This window comes from Haliaeetus leucocephalus, unplaced genomic scaffold (genome assembly GCF_000737465.1).
Source record: "Haliaeetus leucocephalus isolate CR32 unplaced genomic scaffold, Haliaeetus_leucocephalus-4.0 Scaffold848, whole genome shotgun sequence".
NCBI lineage: Eukaryota > Metazoa > Chordata > Aves > Accipitriformes > Accipitridae > Haliaeetus > Haliaeetus leucocephalus.
The window spans coordinates 17,514,867-17,530,054 of record NW_010973284.1 but is presented as its reverse complement, the minus strand read 5'-3'; the positions used below and the strand labels follow the sequence as shown (position 1 = coordinate 17,530,054).

The following is a 15,188-nucleotide window of genomic DNA, read 5'->3' as shown; positions in this document are numbered from 1 at the left end:
GCGGGCAGGGCGGCACGGCGGGGAGGGACTCCGCGGCCGGGCGGCGTCCCGCCGGCCACCCCGGTGCCGCAGCTGCCATGGCGAGCCTGGGAGCCTGCCCGCCGCCTCTGCTCGCTGCCAGAGCCGGTGCCCGTACGCCACGATGGACGCACAGGTCCCCGGACTCCGCTAAATGCACATGGCTGAGGAGGGCTTACGTGTTGGGGGAGGAAAAATTCCTGTTAGGCAGAGCATCTCACCTTCCAACGACATTTCAGCCACTGCGCCCTTCATTTATAGAGCCCCATTGTCTAAAACACATCACGGGAAAAATGCTGATGTGACTGTTTGTGCCCCAGGAATCCGTTCAGGCGCTCCTTGATAGCACAGTACGGCACAGGGTCATCGGTAACACACCCGTCGTACGGAGAACAGGTAGTGCTGATGATAGCTATTTTTTAAATTAAGTGCTGCGATTTTTGTCAAATTATTTTTCGTTTTACATTTTTGAACCGTTGTATGGTATTGAAGAATCAAAGAGAAGCAAAATTATGTTGACAAAACTACATATTATGATGATGAATGGACTTAAGATTTTTACCAACTAGAAAGCATAATGGTCAGGACTCTCTTCCTCTTGGCATGCTTCTACTATCATATACAACCTAAACTACCTCAACTTTCCATTTCCATTAAGGATTCCTGATCTTTCAGATCAATAATTTAAAATTTCTCCTCTCTCGAACAACAAAATGTTGAAGGTATTCATATATATCTCACACTAGATTAAGCTGCGGCTGACAAAGAAATCTACCCCAACTATGTACTCTATTTTCTCTTTCAAGATGTCTCTCACAGCAGGAATGCTATGGCTTAAGCCTGAACAGAAACTCATGTTGGCTTACCTTAATATGCCCGTCTGCAAGATCCAGGAACTCAGGTACTGATTAATGAGGCACGGAGCCATTCCTGCTGTAGAAATGGTAACCTGTAGGAGGTAGGCAGGGCCCACCAGCATCTATAACTGTTTCAAACCATCTTGGCTTAATCCATTGCTGAACATAAATGAATGGCCAGATAAGTGTTTGTGTAGACATCGAACTACCGAAATTTGATTTCCTATGGACTTGTGGTTGACCAGCTTTTAAACTGATTTTTACTAACAAAACTCCACAAGACATTCTTAGCCGAGTGAAGGAGGAGATCCCATTCCTGCTTCCAATCTTCTTCTATTCCAGAAACAGACGGACAAATAAAGGCAGCAATATCATATCAAAACAATTTCTTAGTGAAATTGGGATAAAACCCCTCATCTTTTACTCTGATGTCGTATCATTTTATTCCTCATATAAAGGAAGATTTCAACCTATTTTCTACTATGTCTATAGGTTTTAGTGAAACAGAACAGCCACTAAAACCGAAGAACTGAATAGTTGGATCATAAACCACTTTCAAGATGACATAAACTATAAAAATTTTAAGAGAATTTTTTCTTCAGTAATTCACCTTCCAAAGAACAGTCCTCACTTTTTGCTTAATCCAATATCACTGACTTTGAAGTTTCTTTATACATACTGCTTGCCCTCTTAAGTTGTAACAGCTATGGACAAACAGTGGACCTCTGCAGTGACAGAGGATCTGCAGTGGCAGTGAAGGCAGGAATGGTTGTCCTCAGGCCTGCAGGTGCAGGCAAGGACTCTTCCCACTCATGGTTAAGAACCAAAGCCTCAAACAACAAGCTCCGGCAGATTTAGCTGCCATGTTTTATGACGTTATTTCTCCCAGCTGCCTGAGATCACAATCATTCTAGCAGAGCACAAAAATGAAAGTAGGCAGCTTTTTAATACGCCAGCCTGTGACCTGGAGTCTCCACCATAAGACTGTGGTAATACCTAGCAGCAGGGTAAAGCAGATAGCTGAGAGTGGTAATGCCTTAAAGTGAACAGATAACTCTGACAGGGACCACCTATCAGAGCTCCAAGCCTCAAAATAACCCATCACCATTATGCACTTACAGGTTAGGAAGCATGTCAGAGAAGACAAACCAGACTCTCCCAAACCTCCCTATCAGGCCTGTGTCTCACGCAGCCTACCAAACAATTCTTTCGGCCCAGTGTGCAGCGTGGGTGAAAGAAACGAGTTTGACCTGCCTCACTGCTCTCTCCTTGGCCCATGATCAGCACATTGCCGTGTACGCAGCAGATCGTGACCAGAGGCCATAATGCCATCTTTCAACAGCCCAACAACACGTACTGGGTTGAACACTGCTGACTGTAAAGCCAAGAATGGTGATGCACTGAGGATTCCTGGCTGGCAGCTGCTCTCCATGTGAGCATACAGCAGGATATCTCTCACATTTTTGATAAAGAGAATTTGCAGATAAAAGAGAACTGGCTATGGGGGTATGAAGGCATTGCAGTAGAAGGGAGGCCTGTAGACATGGTTAGATATGGCTACCATAAGTCCAGGTTGCCTGGACAATAGATTGGTTGTCTGTCCTCTTTTCCAACCAGAAATGTTCTCCAGGAAGATTCTGAGAACTGCCAGTACATCTGGGATTGTTGGTATCTAATAATCTCAGCAGGTTGGATGTTAATGCGTATGTGCAGCAGCCTCACCTGGGATGTCCCATGTCCAGCAATCCCAAAGAGATCCTCAGAGCAAACACACAAGGCCTGTTATTGCACGTGCAAAGCAATTCCAACAAAACCGAGAGTACTCTACCACTCCTATGAAGTGTTGCATGAACTTACCACACAATTACTTTGAGCACTTCTAGTTAGTCCTAAAAGTATGAGGATTACTGTATTTGCATGATGCAACTTGTGCACCTATTTCTGCATCAGAAATACAGTAGCCAATGGGTGGGATAAACAGTCACCAGAGTAGCATCACAGCCCACTGCTTGCTATACAGCGATCACAGTTTGGCTTTCACAACTAATACATCTCTTCCTCACTCTCTTGTAATGTGCAGCCTCCATTTTCCAGCAGCTGCAAACCAAAGTCGCCACCGCTAAATGGTAACTGTCAAGAACCACCCCAGTAACAAATGCAACTTCTGAAGCCAAGCTTCAGCAGGGAAGTACAGGCAATGGACTTGCTAAGGAGAGCTGTAGAACAGATATTGAGGAACACAGGGTGAAAAATAAAATTCTATTCCATGTCAATAGAGGGCACATATGCTGAACGACCACAGGGAAGGTAAGGAGGACATGGAGGTATCACAGTAGCATTCACAGATAACAGCATAATTCTGTTGCCTTCAGCTGAATCATCTTATTGACACTATGTAAGGGAAAAATTGGACTCTGCTTTTCCTCTATGCCTTAATTACAATTAAACTTCTTGGTTATATTGATCATTTTCAGCTTCATGCCAATTAGGCCCAGGAATTCCATAAATGAGGAACAAATTCTGCTGAAATGCACAGGGTCTGCTAAGACAGGGTGGTAACAAGAAGGTAGACCAATGTAAGTAAGTTGCAGTCTGCAGTAATCCATCCTCAGCCAAGTTGTGTACACCTGTTCCATAAGCTTCTCCTGTAATTACTTTCAGGGTGGCACTTCAGGTATGGTAAAAATTTGTTGTCAGATGACTGCTCGTAACTCCCACTAAAATCTGTGAGAGGTATGTGACCATGAACAGAAAACTACACAGTACCCTTTCCTAAGTACGCATGTAATTTCAGAATCCTGCTTTCTCAGAGCTGAGCCTACTTTTGCCAAGAACGAAGCCTTTATCATGGTTGCTGTACTGAAAAGTGAGGCATATGTGAGAAAGGAAAATACTTTTAGAACATTTGAAAACTATTTCAGTTGTGCTTTTGAACTTACCCAGGACGTGACTAACCTTTCTCTCTAACAACTGTAGTTGGAATAGAGTCTTAATGAATGTTTAAAGCCTGATCAGTTTATGAAAGAAATTATATAACATGGTGTTGTAGCAGCAGTGGATTGAACTCAGTGACCTAAAAAATGCTTAAATTTATTTGTATCTTAGGAAGTTCGTAGGTCTACCTGTCAGCAGCAGGAGATATTCCCAGAAAATCAATTATACATGTAAGCAAAAATACCATGGAGATGAAAGAACATATGAAAGAGCAAGCACAATTCTCCTTTCACTACACTGTGAATCAAGAGTAACTCCACTGAAGCCAACGAGTTACACTGGTGTGAGTGAGAAAAGAACCGGCTCCATTGTCTGAAAATTGCTCAGGCCACCCATGGAGTCCAATCACAGTAACTGTAGGCAGCTAATATTGCAGCATTTAATTCAGAAAGCCCAAGACTGAAAAGAGACTGAAAAGAAAGGATCTGAATTTGGTTTTAGCCAAAAAAGCTGAAAAATAGCAGGAAAATAGTGAATGGAAAAGGAAAAAAAAATTCCATTTCTAAAAAATCCTCCCTCTCCCCAAAAAATTTGCATAGAAAAAACAGAGTGAATCTGTGTGCTTTGCTTTTTTCTAAACACCCTGCATGTACCCAGTTAACAGTTGCTGAGCTGTATGCTTTCCTGAAGGAAATGTGTTATCTTCATTTTCCAAACAGCAGACATGTTTTGTGTGTTGATGCGTACTGTGTTGTATCTACTCAGACAGAGTGCTACAGAATGTGAGTCTTACCTTTCCAGCATAGGTCACCGTAACATATCCTGTCACATTTTTAGGTAGCAGTGTACTAAACAATACCTTCACTTTCCCCTCCTTTAGTTTACTTCCTCTAAACACCCCTCCTTTTTCACCTTAGATCGGTTAGTTTAGCTTTCCTAGCTCCCGTCACCTCTCCATTTGAACTAGCATTTCTGCCGGTAGTATTTACTCTCAGTAATGGAACAAAGGCATGTTTCTGGAAAGCTGTCTGGTCACTAACCTCTTCCTGCATCAGCCTCCCTTCATCAGTTTTCTTCCAGTTTTCCTGTCTTCTCAATTCATCTCTCGTCACACGCTGTCTGTTTCATCTAGTTACACCTCACCTGCAGCATTACCCTTTCTATTGGTATTATTGTCCTGATTATAACCATCCAGAAGCTATTGAGGACCTGTAAAACAGCAGAGTTTGAGTTTGTTATGCTGCATTACAAACCGCTACACCGATGTACCATGTCAGCATTATGACAAAACATCAAAGTGCATTAAGACAGATGTGCTGAATATGATCCACAGACCTCGCAGAACGCCATCTCCTTTTTTCTTTTCCAGGTCATTTTGTCTTCTCTTTTTCCCCTCTCCCACTTTATCCTCTATTTTCTTATCACCTTTTCCTTTTCTGTCACTTTATTTTCTTCCTCCCCACAGTCATCCTCCCCTGGCTTCCTTCACTGTCCACCTCACATTCCTCCATGCATTTTCTTTCCTCCCATGTGTCTGCACAAAGGACTATAACAGAGGCAGTACTGCAGCTTCATTAAGTGTGTCCTTGGCTCTTCAGTAAACAAAGCTGCACCTGGGTGCGTCTTTGGGATCAGCAAACTGAGGGTCTAGAAAGCATTCCATTCCCAAAGGCTTAAACCAGAGAGCTCTTGAGATTAACATAACTTCTCGGTTCCCTAATCTCCAAGATGGAGCACACCAGAAACAGCAGGAGGAAGCTTGAAATAATATTAGATTCTTTTCTTCACATGCACATATTTCTTTTTGCCTTCTGAGAGTCGAGGCTCTTAGCAACAAGAGCACTGTAGAACAGGGTAGTGACTAGAATTTGATGATGTCAGAACAGCAGAAAATGAAAGAAGATGTACTTTGTAATGGCATACAATTGAAAAGCATGAAACTGGTGCCAAGCAGTGCTAAAAACAAATTATATCCCAACAATTCAACATGCAAAGGGTCAAAAAGCAATGCTTTTTTTTTTAACATTCAGACTGTTAATTAAAATCAGTGTAATTCAAGTAGAGAACAAAACAGTGCTTGTTGATACTAGGTATTTTGTTTTACATGATGGCATCAGATTTTCAGGAGCAGCACATCAGGTAAAAGACAGAGTGCATGCTTGGGATAGTATCACTCATCTGTACACTAAAGATAGCTTCTAAGCCTCGCTTAGATCAGCCTAAACTTTGGCACATGCCATAGCAGCTGCACAGCATTTAACTATGCCTCTTTCAGCATGCACTACAGTGTGGAAAGAATGGTTTATTAAGATCTTTTAATGGCAGTTTTATTAGCTTGAAAAGGTTAAGAAGTTTCTTCAGACGATATAGCTTCTTCTTCTGTCTGTCAATTTTTAAGATTTTGCAAAAATCTGTCTATCATTTTTAGTGATTTTCTCATCCTCTGTTGATCTGTGAAAGCCTTGGGTAAACAAGGAAGGAAAATTACTTAGCAGCACAAGGAAACAATGAAACCTGGTGCACACTGACATTATATATGTCTAAATGCTGTTGAAATTCATGAAAAAAAACCCTGAATACAAAAACAAGGAATTATTTTTCACATAGTTCTCCAATACAGTACTCAATAATACTTGTAATAATTATGTTTTTCAGAGAACTACATGATTTTAAAATTGGTATATCTTAAATATTAAAGCTTTTTAATTTCATATTTTGGGGTAGATATTAAAGTGGTGTAATACATTGTTTCAAAAGGAAACATACTTTATGTCTTAATTTTGTCAGGTTAGGAGCCCCAGAATGTACTATTCATTTTTCTTTTATTGCTAATAATGTCTTCTAGCAAAGACCCTGCTTTTAGCAGTGCTACTTGTTAATATTGTAATTATTTGCAAATTTTGTATTGGCACTATTATAGATTCTTACCTAGAGTTTAATTCTTAGTCTCCATTGATATCAGCAGGTCTAGTGATTTCTCCCCTCTCTAAAGCCTTGATCTGCATGTTATTTCCTAGAAACCGATTTCTGTCCCTCTGTGCAATTCTAGCCATATGAAGGAGATCATGCTCTGTACTGTAACTTCCAAACCTAAGATTTAAGACAGCAGTCCTGGTAAGAAAGATACAAAAAGAGAAGAAACAGTACATTTAAATACATCAGTGCTAAAACACAGAACTGAATCTTGCCTTTCAGATCAAGTGGGGGATATTTTTAGGTTTCCACTTCCAATGACACCATATACATTTTTGCTGATAAGCAACACTCACTCAGATTGACTTACTCAAGTATCTACAAATATTAGAAAAATACTGAATATAAAGCCCAAGGATAATTAAAAATAAGGAAAATAAAAAAATAATCCTAATTGTATATGTGATATATATGAAAAAATGCTAAGGTGGAAGAGTTTCACCATAAAAATGTATCATGCAAACACTATAAATGTGTTTGAAAAGTCTCTTTGTGAATTGCACCAAATATACTGTCTAACTGAATAAAATGCAGAAAAAGTGGATTGTAATATACACTTAATTACAAGATCTTGGATGTGTTGGGGTTTTTTTCCCCCAGTATTGCGCATTTATTTTATTGTAAACATACACATTTTGCTGTAATAATTCTACTGGGACTGCTTAAAGAGCCAACATTTCAGCACCTGTTCATTTGATTTGCTGAATAATGGATATTACACATCTGGAGTTCCTCTGACAATGTCCTCTTTTTCTACGTGGAAATTACGCCCCAGTTGAAAAAGAATCTCACCACTGAAAGTGGGAACTTTCAGATTCAAAGTTTGGGCTAACAAGTACTTGCACATATGCAAACCAAGATGTTCTAGTCCAATGCCATGTCCTGCAGTACACAAGTTAGATGTGTTCTGGACACGCTGTACTCCACACATATGCACCGAGTGTTAGACTGGACATCTCTCACTCGCTGGATGTGCCAGACATACCATGCAGCAAGTCCATGATGTTCAGAATTCAGTAAATTTGATGCTCATGTATACAGGCTATCTGGGCACTGAACAAACTCTTATATGCCAAGTTATCATAGGGAAAAATACATGAAGCCAGGTGCTGGAGCAGGTAATGCTTTGCACCTTGTGTAATTAATCTTTCTTCAAAAAAATAAATATTTCAATAAATCTTCTTAAAACAGGAACAGTCTTTTCATCTGACTTTTGCATAGTGCCTGTCCCAAACAATTCCTGCATGTTGTAACAATAAAAAAAATAACCTGGACAAGAACACAGTACTTCATCCCCCCTGTCACTGCTGTGGAAGTTACAGGGATCAAGGCTTCTCATGATCTGATTCTTAACTACAAAAATATACACCAAAGGGAGAAGGTAACAACAAGTCCAGGGCAGTAACTCTTCAGTTTCACTTTGAACAAACTATTTTTTTTTCTTTGTGTGTACAGTACTCTTTAAAGGTGACTGCAGTTTACCATTTCTCAATTAGATTTTTTTAAAAAATAATAATAATCAAGGCTTATACAAGCTCTTCACTTGACTATTATCTACTTAAGAATTGATTGTATTTACAATTGTACCAGTCCTCAAACACAAAGGTACAAGTAAAAAGACAACATAGTTTGTCTTCAAAGTATTCTAAAAAGAATATGAAATCACTTGTAGGATCCCTATTTGAAAATGATTTCTATTATTTATTTGTCTTTGGTCAATGTTAGTAAATCAGAAGCTGCAAGGAAAACTCATAAATGTTTCTGCATGCATAACTTTTTTTTTCTTTTCAGTAATATATTAATTATCAGTCAGCAAAATAATTAATACCGTAAGTTAACTCTAAGCAATTGTCTCATTATCACTGTTTAATTCACAACAACAGGAATCGACCAACTCGCTTTACACCTTAACAATGCATTAAATTCACAATAACCAATGCAAATGGTGTATAATTTCCTAACATTCATGTAATCTGTAATATAGGTAAGGACATTCTCTTCTTGCACTGTCAAGCATAGAGACAACAGTGTTACACATCACCTGTGGTTGTTGAAAAAAATGTAGTGAGGGGTAACTGTTTTTAAATTTTATGTTATCACATAATTAGACTGTTAAAATGTAGTGCAGAAGGTGACTTATATTGGCTATAGCTGGACTTTTAACTGGCAACTTTTTGTTAACATGGTTTCCTGTGCTTGACATCTTACATATTTTTAACTAAACAGAAGCAATGGAAGGAATTTCAGATGTCAAAATGTTAATATTTTGTCTTGTAAGAATTATACAAAAAAGTACAGAAATTAAAATGCTGAGATAACTTGGCCAGCTCTTGCAAACTCTACAGAGAATTCAATTTATCTCCATTGAAGGCTAGTGGAGTCATTACATTCAATTGACTTTAACAGGATTTGGACAAATCCCCAAACCTACAGCCATACCTGGCAGCATTCCCAAAACAACAGTCAATAAATGACGTATTTTTAAATACAACTGCATAAAGAAAAGACACAAGGAAAACAGGAGGAAAAGAAAATAAAAGACAGCATAGAGCAAAACCAGAACACATAATCTCTTCTCTTTTAATATGACCAGTTCTTCCCAACTCCAACATGTCATTAATACAATCGTAGACCTTTAGAAACCTAAACAGCTCAGAAAACTGTCCTCACTTTCAACAGGGGAACCTGTCTTTACAGTGCAGGGTACCAGGTCTGACACATTTTGTATGTTCATAAGGAGAGGATGGAGAGAGCGTAGAACGGTGAGAGGCCTTTTTCTCAAGCCTAAAAATGCTGAGGGCTGAGTACTGAAATCTAGATGACCTGTGATGGCAGCAGCAACCCCCCTCCCTGCAACTACCTGTTTTCAGTCTGAGAGAGGAAGAGGTATGCACTGATACAAGCTGATAGATGAGACCAGGCTATCTCGCTGCACAAGTGGTGGCCAGTTTTCTGACAGCAGGAATCCAGGACAGCCTAAACAAATATGCGTTTCTCCTCATCCTCCTTACAGACCCATGGAAAGCTCAGGAAAACCCCAGTCCAAAAGCAGCAGTGAATATGTAGACAATCCTACATCCCAATCCCCAAGCACCCTGCAAATTTTATTTAACATTATAAAGAGATTTAAAGATATATTTCCAGGAAGGTAGTATCAGACTGCAAATCTGGTTTTAGGAGTATTTTTTAAAAAGGCCTTATTTTTACAGGCTGAGTGGCCAGAGGCACCCAGTGACCTCCAGGACACTTGGTACTTGTAAGATGAGAAACAGTAGTCTCTTTCTCCTGGCTTTTTGAATGGATACAAGAACATTAGTTTACATTATGTTACAGGGACTGCTCCCTGAACATGCTACCCAGTAATTACAGCAAGATGCAATATGTAATTTCAGTACCGTCTACTACAAACGTCCTTGCATGATAAAATCACACTCAGAACACACCCAAATGGTTACCAAACCTTGTGTCATCAAAGCTACATGCATCAGCTCTCTACCCATGCTGTCAGATGTAGTAGGTTAAAGAAACATCTGCTAGCAGTGTGGCTGGTGCCTGTTCGAGAAAAACATTTTCCCTACAAATTGCTACTTTGATTTTAAATTCGTACATGGTATTTAGACCCAGACAAGTATCTAAAAACAACCTCCCCCCCGCCACTTCCAAAGACTATATACAGAAAACTTAGCATTGCCAGAAAGAGGGAAATCTTTAAATAGTGGGAGGGAAGGATACCTTATTTATTGAGTCCGTGTAAACTCACAACCACTTTGCTGTCTGTCACTGACAGCAGAGCTAGACACCACAGCACACCACTGGAAATTAAAGTGTAAAAAATGGCAAATGTGAATGGAAGAAATAATTCAATTTTAATAGAGAATAAATCTCATTATTTGGGGAATTTAGTTCCACCTTTTTGGCTATTTAGGACAAGCAGTGTTTAAATGTTTGCAAATGCTGTATCTTTGTATCTAAACAAATGAGAGTCATCTTAAATATATATGAGAAGCATCGTTATACCAGGAAGCACAGCACTAACTGTAATGTTAACATAAATATTACAGATGTTATTGATTACAAATACAAATCAGGACTTCTAAGATTACATTCCTATAATTGTAATGACTCACAAGAAAGTAAAACTGCACTTAGCCCAAAGTAATTGAAAGTAAATGCTGCTAAAAGGGACAAATTCTGCACAGACTGGCTCCAATATCATCCTAATTCTGCCATCAAGTGAGATCAGCCAGTAGGTTACATATTTATCAGCTGTCTGCTTCATCTTGTCCCCAGTTGATCCCCAGTGGTCTAGTCCACTGATTTAATTAAAAATCCCATTCCTTCCCAGCAGCAGAACTTTCTACACCACCTACAACGTTGTTACTGTTCTAGAGTCTTCCAGATGCAGGTTGCATTTCTAATACTAAAAGAACAATCATTAGAAATCCAGTCAGAAGTCTTCAGGTTTTCTCTAATCAAAGAGCATAATATCACTGCTCTTTATGTTTCTAAAAACACCATAAGCACATAAAAAGAAATAATTGTATTCTGCAGAAAATCAAGTTTACTTATATAACATACCTTGTTTTTCAAATCACTTCTATGAAATTAACATGCAGAAACTAAGAATAATATTTAGATTCATTTAATACATGACTGAGGTTTAACATGACAAACGGTTCCACATTACAATTTTTCCAGCAGCAAAGCCGAAGAGGTTCCTGCCCTTTTCTTCACCCAACTCCTTCTACCATTTTGCTAGTTTACCTATCAATTGTGCTGATGCAACTGTCTGTGGAGCTGCACTCTAAACCAAAACAAGGCAAAATGACCTCATTTAAGAAAAGAACAGTAATACCACTTTCGTTCACAGGTCTACTTTTAGAATTCATAGTTAGAAGAAAAAAAAGCAATTATTCAAAATGCCAGTTAAGAAATCAGGAATATAAGGTGTATTTCAGTTGCTTTGAAAGAATCTCTTGCTTAACAGTTGAAGTTAGATCACTTACAAGTGGAATCTCAGAAAGTGAATGACCGTCGGATAGCCAAAGCTGCCTACATTTCATTTCAGGGAAAAAAAATACTTTTGTTTATATTCTAGTTGCAGCCTTTCCTATTGGAGACAAAAGAAACAGAAACACAAAGAGAGCGAGCTTTCCTCAGTTCAATTTAGTACTCACCAGTGTAACTTTCAAAGGAGACATGCACCAGAAGTACTAGTAAGGTTCCGCAAAGAATATTCATCATGTAAAAAGGATAGCAGCCGGTTTTTCTTCGGAATATTGTCTCACAAGCAATAAATGGAAAAAACACTATACCATTTTATAAAAACCTATTTTTTTCCATTTTTTTTTCTTTTGGACAACAGTGATCAATTATTCAGAATGAGCGTGGTTTATTTCTCCTTCAGCAAAGAAGTTCAAAGCTAACTTCTTGCATCAGTAGCAGTGGTAACCGAGAGAGCCCTTGTAATTGCTGCATTTGCATCATTCTCTGTCAAATGACTTTTCAAGGCAAGTGCACTGCTTCCTCCCACACAAAGAGCTTACACATTCACTTGCAGTACTGTTAATTTTACAGACTGGAGAACAGTATCCAGCACTAGCCATTGCCTTCCTCGCAGAAGTCCTATACGTCACCATGCTTCACATTATTTAGCTAATGTGACCATGATGTGCTAAACTTTGGGAGAGTTACTGCTTTTTCATATTAACATTCACATGTATGTCTGAGACGAAGTATTCTCAAGGCACTTGACAGATGAGAATCGATCACCAAGCATGCAGCGCAGTTGAATGAGTAGAGAACAACCTGCTTGTTCTATGACTCTTATAGTTCTTGGACTGAAGTCTCCCTGGTCCAGAACGTTGTCTGTATCAAGTGGGCAGGTAGTTGCCATGATGAAAAAACACAAATACACCTATGTCCTACTGAGAAAAGACATAATTAGCAACATTATACTGCAAATGGGATCTTCATGGGCTCTACTCAATTTTCACAATGGAAGAAAAAATCTGCAAAACTTTATGGCAGCTAGGTTGCAGACTGTTGCTTCAATCTTTACATACTTATTTTAACCAGTCTCACCAAACTCTGACTCTTCCCTCAAGCCTTGCAATCTGCTGTGGATACTACTTAAAAGCTATGTTCCTTATTCAAGCAGAATTCCCAATAAGTAAGAAGACTTCCAGCACGTGTTCTAGGAGTTTCTGAGGCAAACTCACTGATTAGCTTTTTAGACTCCTTGAAAGTCAGGATCTTTGCTTTGCATCCAAGGAACTGTCAGATCCTCAGTTTTCTAGTCCAAAGAACAGGTTATTTCCTTGTGTGCATCACTCTTATTTTTCCTCTTATTCTTAAATGACCTGTGTAGCAAAAAAACACCCTTCCAACTTTACTGGTTTTAGGTCAGCTTCTCATTGATTTCACCAAACAGCCTTACAGAAGAATTCTATGCAAGAAGGGCAAGTATGTACATACAGAAAAAATAACATGAAAAGGAGAAAGTAAGTTGAAGTTTTTTACATCACTCTCTGCTGCTGAGATTCCAGGGCTGTTTCTCTGAATGAAATGCCTAATAAAAAACAGTTCTTTAACACTTCTTACGGTAGGAAAAATAAAAGCAAAGGGAAGCTATAAAAAAGCCTTGGGAAAAAAATCCTTAAATAAAACAATTGCTAGCTACACCCCCTGTGGCAACCTGGGATACATTCTACATCAATAACATTATTTTCACTGAAGAAGCTACAAGAGAAGAAAGATCACCACAGACAAAACTAGTATTTAAATTGCTTATAGAACTTACTGTCCTGTTTTAACATAGTAGTTTATTTTCTGAAAAAGGACTGTGGTGCTTTCTTCCTCTTTCTTCTGTAATTTAGAGACATACATCTCTATTGTCCTTAATTACTAGTTTTATGTAGCTAATTAAGTGGAAAGCAAAATGAGTTTTTGACATTCATGCATCATCAACAGAACTATTAGTTAAAACCTTGTTGTTTCCAAGTGTCAACAATGATTAAGCAGTGAGATATTTTTTTGTGAGGTTACTCATTTGGGTGGAAGACCTTACCATGGTAACACTGTTTTTAATAGTCTCTGCTTAAAACAACTCAAAATTATATGTTGCATTGATGTAAAGAAAACCAAAACATAATCTGTAAAACTGTGAGACATGAATCAGAAAGATTAACTTTACTTCAGATCCTAAGATGGCAAAGGCTAGCTAGAAAGTATCTCTTTTACTTGTAAATTACGCAATAACTACTGGAATTCACGACCAGCACAAGTTTTTGTTAAAAATGAGAGAGAAACATTCAGCTTCCAAGGCTGGTACGGATACAAAAAGTCCAACTTGTTCAGAATGAACAAGAGGAAAAAAAAAGCAGCCAGAGAAACCATGGCAGACAGATGCAGAATTGCAATGTTTGATCTATTGTGTTTGTGCACTTGAGGTACAAGTGCACAGCTGTCATGTTTCATATGTTTGACAAGTCACCCCATAAAGCAATGGTGTCAAACCACTCAAAAAAGTTCTAGAGTTCACTGATCCTGATTCGTAGGCCAAGAGGAGGGCCTTGCTCCCTGGCAGATGATTTAAGGACAACGATGAACAAACACTACTCTTTTCCAATCATAAAATGTAATACCTTACTCTTTCTAGCAAACGCGTATCTCATCTGAGATTAGTCTGATGGCTGAATCATCACCCACAAAGACTGGATGCTGACAGAGATGAAAAGAGGGCTGATGTGTTGCTCCACACTTCTTACTGAAATAAAAAGCTAAAGTATTAGAACAAATGAGAACAAGAGTCGTGAGAGGCAGCGAAACATTAATATTCTTCATTTTATGCATTATTGTTGGCTACGTAAAATTATAGTTGCATGTAAGCGTACATACCTGGGTCAAGATTATGCCTGCGCATGCTTGCAAATTCCTGCAGGAATCTGCACGTGTCAGGGGAGCCACACGATTACTTCTTTAGTACGCATTTCTCCGTTTACAGATTAACTGAAGCCGTCGGCGCTCTCTCGGCTGACTGCAACCCATGCAGAAAAGTCAGACTAGGGGCATGGGGGACCGGCTCGGCATGCCACACCGTGACAGCCTCGGAACTGATTTGCCCTCGTGGTCAAGCTCCGACACGGGAATATGCAGGAGCCCCAGGACTCGGCCGAGTGGTAGCTGAAGCGACGACGGCCGGTTTCTGCTGTTCTCGGGCATCAACCGCAGCTCTCCTCAAACACACGCCGGACTGCAGACGCGGCCTTTTCACCCTTAGGAAGCGCCTCGCACTTTATTACCGCCAACACGCGTCACGCACCCGGGGGCAGCCGCGCGGCCCCGCCCAGACGCCGGCCTGCGCCCACCCGCGCCGAGAACAGGCGGCAGCGGCCCGGCCCCACC

At 39.6% G+C, this 15,188-nt stretch overlaps 1 protein-coding gene across 4 annotated transcripts in view; it reads right to left on the bottom strand.

Annotated features, from left to right (window-relative positions):
- Nucleotides 1-15,119, bottom strand: part of TMEM56 (transmembrane protein 56) — a 39,021-nt gene extending 23,902 nt beyond the window's left edge. Inside the window, exons 1-2 of one of the 4 annotated variants that reach the window (XM_010582666.1) lie at nt 14,682-15,119; nt 14,429-14,563 (exon numbers count right to left, since the gene is read on the bottom strand). The gene's annotated coding sequence lies outside the window, so the exon portion shown is untranslated. Of the gene's footprint in view, nt 1-14,428 lie in introns of all 4 variants that reach the window. The other 3 variants (XM_010582665.1, XM_010582664.1, XM_010582667.1) reach the window with 3 other exon arrangements.
- Between the last annotated feature and the right edge of the window lie 69 nt (nt 15,120-15,188).